Raw genomic sequence first — 7,847 nt, 5'->3', positions numbered from 1 at the left:
AGGGAGAGGTCTAGGGAGATGGGGGCGTGATCTGACCAGGTCACTGGGCCGATTTTAGCATCGTGTGCAATCTGGAGGTGGCTATGGTCTATTAATAAGTAGTCTATTCTGGAGTAGGATTGGTGAGGGGGGGAGAAGTAAGTATAGTCTCTTTCCGAGGGGTGTAAGATACGCCAGATGTCGGACAGCTGGTGAGTGTGGAGTAGTCGCCTTACTCTGCGTAGTGTCCTCTCAGGGCGGGTGGGCCCAGAGGAGGCGTCTAAGCGGGGGTCAAGAGCCCAATTCAAGTCACCACCGATGACCAGAAGGCCGACACGCAAGGATGATATCTTATCCAGCATTTTCTCTAGGAAGGCCGGTTGGCCTTGGTTAGGGGCGTAAATATTAACTATGGTAATGGTGGAGTCGGCTATAGTGCAGGTAATGAGGAGGCATCTCCCCTCCTCCAACTCGTGTGCAACTATATTGGATACTGGTAGGTGCTTAGCAAAGAGGACTGCTACTCCCTTAGACTTGGATTGTGAGAAGTTAGAGTAGTGGACAGTGGGGAAATAGTGATTGTTAAGTTTGGGGGAGGTACCGGACTGGCGGAAGTGGGTCTCCTGCACCAGGACTACGTCGGCCCTTTCAGCACGGAAAGAGCGAAGGGCCTGTGACCTCTTTTCTGGGACATTCAGCCCTCTAGCATTTATGGATAGAATCCTGAGAGAGGTGGTCATGAGGGAGGAGGAGGGCAAAGAAACTTAGAGCTAGGGTACCGGAAGGGGAGAGAGGAGGGGAGGGGAGACAAGGAAAAAGGATAGTAGTGGAGGAGAAGGTGGAAACAAAAATAAACAAAGTCAATAACATTTCCAATACTGAAGATTAATAAACAATCTGAGAACAAAAAAAAGGAGAGCCGCATCCGGACAAAAAAAAGGGACTACCAGAGCCCTTATGTCACGGAAAAGACGGTTGCGGCAGGGGGCACACTGGGGGTCAGTGCCTCCGTCCACCCAAGTGGGAGGATTAGTAGGAGCAAACAGTAATATGTAACAGTAAAATGTAGCAATAAACACAGTGCTTATTAACAGGTAATGTAACATGGGGTAACACATTCAAATAAGCCGTAGTAACGTATGGTCAACCTTCCAACGCAACGGGGTGGAAGATAGATAGATATGGGCAAGGAGAGGGATCCCAGCAGGTCACGGGGGATCAGGAGTTGAAAAGGGGCCCGCATCCCTGGACTTTTTCTTGGGGGATTTAACCAGATCCCAACGGGGCCTTCTCGGTAGGCTCGGTGTGGGAATGGCGGGGAGTGAGAAGGTCTGCCAGTCCGGTAGTTGTATTGGGTCCAGACCAAGCATGGAGCAGAAGTCCGGGAGACCTGAGGGATCTTTGAGGGTGAGGGGTTGGCCGCTATGCGAGACCTGGAGGGACAACGGGAAACCCCAGCCGTATTTAATATTTTTGTGGCGAAGGGCCTCCGTGAGGGGCTTCAGCATCTTACGTTGCTGAAGAGTGCGCCAGGAAAGGTCTTGGAAGATTTGAATGTTGGTTCCTCCAAACTCCACTGCTTCCAGGGTGCGGGTCTTGCGGAGGATTTCCTCCTTTTGGGAGAAGTAATGGACACGGCAGATGACATCTCTCGGGCGGTCCGTTGCCGCTCCCCTCGGACGTAAGGCCCTGTGAGCCCGGTCAAATTCAATTGAGTCATTTGGGTCTAGGTTCAGTATTTCTCCAAAGATTTTGTTGAGAACGTCCATTAGGCCCGACGGGGGGATGTCTTCTGGTAGGCCGCGGACCCGCAAGTTGTTCCTACGTCCACGATTGTCCAGATCGTCTAATTTGCTTTGCGCTGCCCGCAAGTCTAGAGATTGTTGAGTTAGCGATTCTTGCATGTGAAGGAGCTGGGAATGAACTTCGTCTCTGTCATCTTCTAATGCGGCAACTCGCGTGCCTATATTGGTCACATCAGTCTGGACTAGCGATATTTGGGATTGAAGAGATTCGTGGATCCTCGATTCAAGGGCCTGCATGTCCTGTTTAGAGGGCAGAGATTTAACATGAGAGAGGATCTCTGATATTTCACCTGTGTTATGGCGTCCTGAGAGGGCCCTGGTGGAGGGGTTGCGGCCATGTTGGAAGAAGTGGAAGCGGCGTCGTCCGAGTGGGCTTCTGGGGAGTCAGCGGATTGTGGAGTGGAGAGAAAGGAGCGTAAGCTCTGCTGGTAGGAGCTGGTGCGTGGCTTTTGAGGGGTTCGGCTTTAAGATCCCTTCCCTCTTTTGCCCATTTAAGAGAAGTGGCTAGATGGCGGTTACATGTAGGTGAAGCACTGTGTGTCTTAGGGGACGGAGATCACATTCCCCCGTTAGTGGGGCGGCATGGCAGAGGAGGGGCTCACATCTGTCGGCTCCTGGGGGTCACAGTGTGAAAGCGCAAACCGCTAATTCTTCCTCACTTTTTTTTTTTTACTACCCTTTAATCTTTATATATATATATATATATTTTTTTTTATTAACATTTATATATATATATATATATATATATTTTTTTTTTTTTTTAGATGTGTGTTAATTTTCCCCCTTAGCAGGGGCCGTTTAGTGTGAGTTCTTAAAAGGGGGGTCAGAGGTGTCCAGAGAGCCAGAGGAGGGAGCACCTGGTGAGGGGAGATGGAGGTGGGAGAGCTGGCTTTGGGGACTGATCGCGCTGGGAGGTCAGGGGGGGTTCCTGCCTGGATGCTGGGAGAATGTGCGTTTTGGTACTTTTATTCTCCTGCCCGCCGTGCAAGGCAAGGGTCAGGGAACTGCAGAGCCATGGGGGAAGCGGAGATCAACGCACTCGTCGCAGTGCCGACCTCCGACCCCCCGCAGGCAGCCGCTGTGTCCTCCGATGGGGGCGATGGGGAGAGCCCGGTGAGTAGCGCGGCAGACACGGTCACTGCCCGCTATGAGTGCGACGCTGCGGTCGCGCAGGCAGCCGCAGGGTGGGTGCACGGAGGGAGCGCCAGGGGCACCGGGTCACAGCGTGACCCCCACCCCGCAGCAGCAGCTCGGGAGTGTCACCAGCGGGCGGGGGGGCGAGGTACCTGTCAGGAGAGTCGGAAGCCGGCGGCGGGAGCTCTTCTGGAGTGTTAACCCCGTGGCGTCTGGATCGTCTGAGGGGCAGCCAGGAAATAGAGGGCCCGGCCTCCGACCAAAGGTAGGCCGCAATCCGCAGGTGCCTTAAAAAAGGCACCCCGACTCCGCAGCTCGGTCAGTCCGGCGCCGGAGGGCCCAGGGGTGGATGAGGGGTAGCGTGGAGGGTCCTGTGGGCACGTAGGAACCCGCGGGGAGCAGATGTGGGTGAGACCAAACGGAGCCCAGTAAAAGAGCAGCCTCTGCCGATGGCCGCCAAGCCACGCCCCGATGTATCCAGCTTTAAAAAGTGATAAATGGAGAATGATAAACAGTCAGCCAATCAGATTTTACTTGACATGTTACAGGCTGGGTTTGAAAAATGACAGGTAGGAGCTGATTGGCTGGTTGTTTATCACTTTCCACTTGATCACTTTTTGTAGACTTGATACATCTGGCCCTGAATGTCATACATGCCTATTCTCACAGCCAGGAGGCTCCCAAAAATCAGGTGGCACTACCGGCTGCCCGGAAAGGTTCCAGTTGCCTGCACTGTCTGCCTCCCACATCTGCCCACACCCCTCTGCATCTGCCTGCTTGCTCAGCAACTCAACAAGTATGGTAAATGTTGTGTAATGCATACCTCCCAACAGTCCCTATTTCAGCGGGACAGTCCCAATTATTAGGGCCTGTCCCAATGTCCCACCCGCGGGCGGCAGTGTCACAGAGCCTCTGGGTCATGCCCCCATAGCGGCAAAATGGGGGCGTGGCCTCGCGGGAGAGCTGCGAGTATAGGCTCCTGCCTGACATTTTTCAAACACAGTCTGTGACATGGCAGGTAGGAGCTGATTGGCTGGCTGTTGGGCCTCGGGCCTTGGATATTGGCTGGAGCACCAGTTTAATCACTTGTTAATAAATAAGCCCGTATGGTTTAAGACAAGACCAAGTTATCATTGCCTTAAGGCAGGGCTGGGGAACCTCAGGCCCGGGGGCCGCATATGGCCCCCGGGCCTGAGGTTCCCCACCCCTGCCGGTCTGAGTGGCCCTCCCACCCGCCTGGCAGCTTTGATGGGAGTCAAGTACAGGGAAATTCTCGCGAGAGATCGGAAGTTCTTGCGAGATTCCTCTTGATCAACAGCCGCCGGAGACTGTCAGCCCTATTCAGCGGCAGCCGCCGGAGCGTGGGCCGGCTGTAGCAGAACAATTTGTAAGAGAAATATTTACATATGGCCCCAGAAGGCTTTTTTCCCCATACAAACAGCCCTTGGCACAAAAAAGGTTCCCCACCCCTGCCTTAAGGCTTTACAACTACCGGTTATCTCTCTGGAATCAGCCGAGGACCAGCAAATAGAAGCATATAATGTTTGGGCCTTAATTGGATGATATGCAAATATTATAAAGTTATAACTGGGTGAGAAAAGGTCAAATACCAGCACCATTTTTTGTACCTGATCTCCTAGCATGCCCGCAGTCTCACCCATGTAAACTGATAGCAAAGCATCATGGGATATGTAATTTAGTAACAACCGACGAGCCAATTGTTGTTCATCAACAAGCAAGCAGACGTTCTATAGGAGTGAGCAGGGATCTTTATTATCCAACTTCCCTCCATGTCTGTGGAGTTTTTAAAGACCACACTCCGTAGAATTGTATAGATCAGATCCTCTAAGGACATTGTAAAGGAGAATTCTGCTTTGTCATAGATTTGCTGCATCTGTTTCCTCACCACAGGACAGCCAGTTACTGTGCCTGATTTATAACCCCAGGCACAAGCACACTGGCAGCTCGGGAGAATAGAGAGTTATGGGATGCAAGCAGACGCAATAATAGAATACCCAGTCAGGTACTGAGGGGAGTAAACTAGACATAATTTATTATGTATCACAGCAACACTGGTGGCATAACAATCACAACACATAACTCACTTCTACTTCCACTGATCTCCCACTCTGACTTCCAGGTGTCTCTATTGGAAGGGAAAGTTTAGTCATATCAGGCCTTTGCTCTGAGAGCCAGTTACTTTGATAAAGCTTTGAAGACACTAGCAAAAACAAGCCGACAAACAGGACCAGGCCAATTTCATGAGTGATTCAACTTACAGTTTCCAGCAAAAACACTTTTCAAAAGTTGTTGATCTTCAGAATTTGTCTCAGACTAACCAGCAGGGCCAGAATCACAAAGAGGTGGAAAGGCCTACAGCTCCTGGCCACCACATAAACATTAACCCATCATCATGACAAAATGATGACGACCAGCCATCCAGTTGGCCTCACAGTCAGCCATAACTCATAATATTACAAATGTATTTCTACATTCCACACAAAATGATCCAAGTTTCCTACTCTTGAGTTCCTCTGCTTCTTACAGTAGTCCATTGGTAATAACCAGCCCCAAGGCCCTTAATCCGGCCCTGCTAACCGGCTCAGGTGGCGCACCTCTGATACACATGCTAATCCTCCCACTTCTTGCCTCAGTTGCTGTGACATGAATTCCGCTGATCATGAATATGTTCAATACTAAGTCAGTAAGTAAGCCTTGCAACGTGACTAAGTGGCCCCAGCTGCTAGGGAATGAATGGACAAGAGTTACAGACATATCTACATGCAAACCGGAGGCCTTTGTTTCCACAGAGCGTTCCGGCCAACCCGAAGACTTTCTAACGGTTATCCTCAGACTACATGATGTTGTTGACGAGATCTAGGTTTCGTCTCCAGACTGTTGCAAGGCTTCCTGCCAGTTTCTTCTACTGCGTCTTCGTAAATATCGAATGGCAGAGACGGCACCAATGTTTGCCAAGAGGGCTAAAACAAAAAGATATTTAGTAGAGTAACAGATGTACACACTGTTAGTTATAAAAGCTTTTTGCGACACTTATTAACTTGGTCCGCACAGCAATTTCTTTGTATCCTCCTCGTCCATCCGGACATTATCCCTGCACTAATCGGGCTGGAGCTTATATTCATTACGGCAGATGGACCACTTGCTTGTGGTTTCCCTAGTATTGTAATAACAATGCTATTCTAAGTTATTAATCAGGGAGGTATGCTGTACATTTTTTGAATAGAGAATGTTTTTGTTACAGATCTCAACAGAATGAGTCCATCTTTTGTTGCAGATGGACCCATTACATTAATCGGAGTCCATCTGCAAATGTGTGTACAAGCTCAACAGCTACCCAGCTATACTTGCTGTGTATGATAAAACTACATAGGTTGGATGGACGCAAGTCTTTATTCAGCCTCACCTACTATGTAACTAATTGATAAATTGATAAATGATTATATATATATATATATATATATATATGCCCTCGCTGCACACCCACAGGATTTGGATGCATACTTTACTCTATTGTATTTTTTAAACCACACATACGTGGAAGAGACCCCTGTGGTTTAGCAGTGTACTTCAAGCTGTTATCGGCAGAAATTTGGGCTTTTTGAAGTCCTACACCTCTGCAGGACAGAGGTTTTATCTAAACTGATGTGGTCAGTAACCCTTTATATTCACTATTGTTAGAAGAAGCCTATCTTTATGGTACTGTTTCGATTGGATCCCCAGTTACCCCTGATGAAGTCCTAAGGGACGAAACGCGTAGGGTTTCGTATCCTAAAGAAGTCTTATACACCTTGAAGTTGGATCTGTTGTCATTTACCTGAACTAAACTGTATCTGAAGTTGTAACCTGCATCAAATGTTGTACAAACTTATTTTTATCGATATTTTATCATTGTAAAGAAACGCGTTTCGTCACGTGGACTTCGTCAGAGGGCTGACCTGGCACTGGTCAGCACTCAGTAAGTAGCGTCACCCTGACATCATGTGACTACAATATGCAAATTACCAATTCTACAGCCGTGACACAACATTGAATACCCCCCTAAGTCTTTACATAAAGAACCTAACAAGCAGATGTCATAGGGCCCCAAATATCTATTATGCCAATGAATTAGGGCTCCCGTCATGCAAAATGTAACATAATGGCATAAATTAGTTTACCAAACTATTTCTTGGCCCCTGGCAGTAGCCAGGAAGATTAGACGCACCTGTCTTCCATCCATCTGCAGATTTCATGTCTGAAGTTTTCACAGCCCAGGATGCAAAGGCCAGGAACACCAAGCATGCATCACTTCTGCTGGGGGACAAATATGGTACAACAGAGCCTGCAAATGAACATTAAAGTAAGAAACCAAAGCATTATAGGATTGATGTAATTATCATTATTAGCTTCACCATAATATGCCTTCAATCCAGGCAACATGAATAACAAAAGGTTCTGTGGTTGGCCAAATTCAAGCCTGCATTTCACCTGGTCTTCGTCAGACACAGAACTTTTGTAATTCATAGGACTTCCGGAGTAAAGGGATTTTATGGCAAGCCTTCTTATTATAGAAGTGTTAGCATTTTGTTAATATCTTTAATGGATGATATTATTATTGTGGTTCTTTTGCAGTTTGTGTATCATTTTTATGGTTACCTGCTGCTAAATTTGTTTCTTTGAATTTCTCTTGATCTTCCTGGAAAGGAAAAAGCCTGGTATCATTGGTTATCTGGTGACGTGTCCCTCTTACTCTGAATCCTTTTTGTCCATCAGGAACAAAGGGCCGGAGTACGTCAGAAGAACTTGGCGCTTGGGATGGTGCGGTGAACATGAAGCCTCTCTTGTCTAGATCTTGAGGCCCATCAACAAAGAAAAACTCACAGGTCTCAGGCCAAGAGATGGCCTCAGATGGAATTGAAGTCAAAGCCA

General features: G+C 48.4%; 1 long non-coding RNA gene across 1 annotated transcript; it reads right to left on the bottom strand.

Moving 5' to 3' along the window:
• Positions 1–4,784: 4,784 nt before the first annotated feature.
• On the bottom strand, positions 4,785–7,635 carry LOC146042137 (uncharacterized). Its single transcript, XR_014463756.1, has 3 exons — positions 7,575–7,635; positions 7,144–7,260; positions 4,785–5,899 (listed from the first exon to the last, which is right to left on the bottom strand). It is a non-coding gene; the product is annotated as an uncharacterized LOC146042137 (long non-coding RNA).
• Between the last annotated feature and the right edge of the window lie 212 nt (positions 7,636–7,847).

This window comes from Crinia signifera, chromosome 19 (assembly GCF_055691185.1).
Source record: "Crinia signifera chromosome 19, ASM5569118v1, whole genome shotgun sequence".
Classification (NCBI taxonomy): domain Eukaryota; kingdom Metazoa; phylum Chordata; class Amphibia; order Anura; family Myobatrachidae; genus Crinia; species Crinia signifera.
Note: the sequence above shows the minus strand (reverse complement) of the source record. Positions and strands in the feature narration are given on the sequence as shown.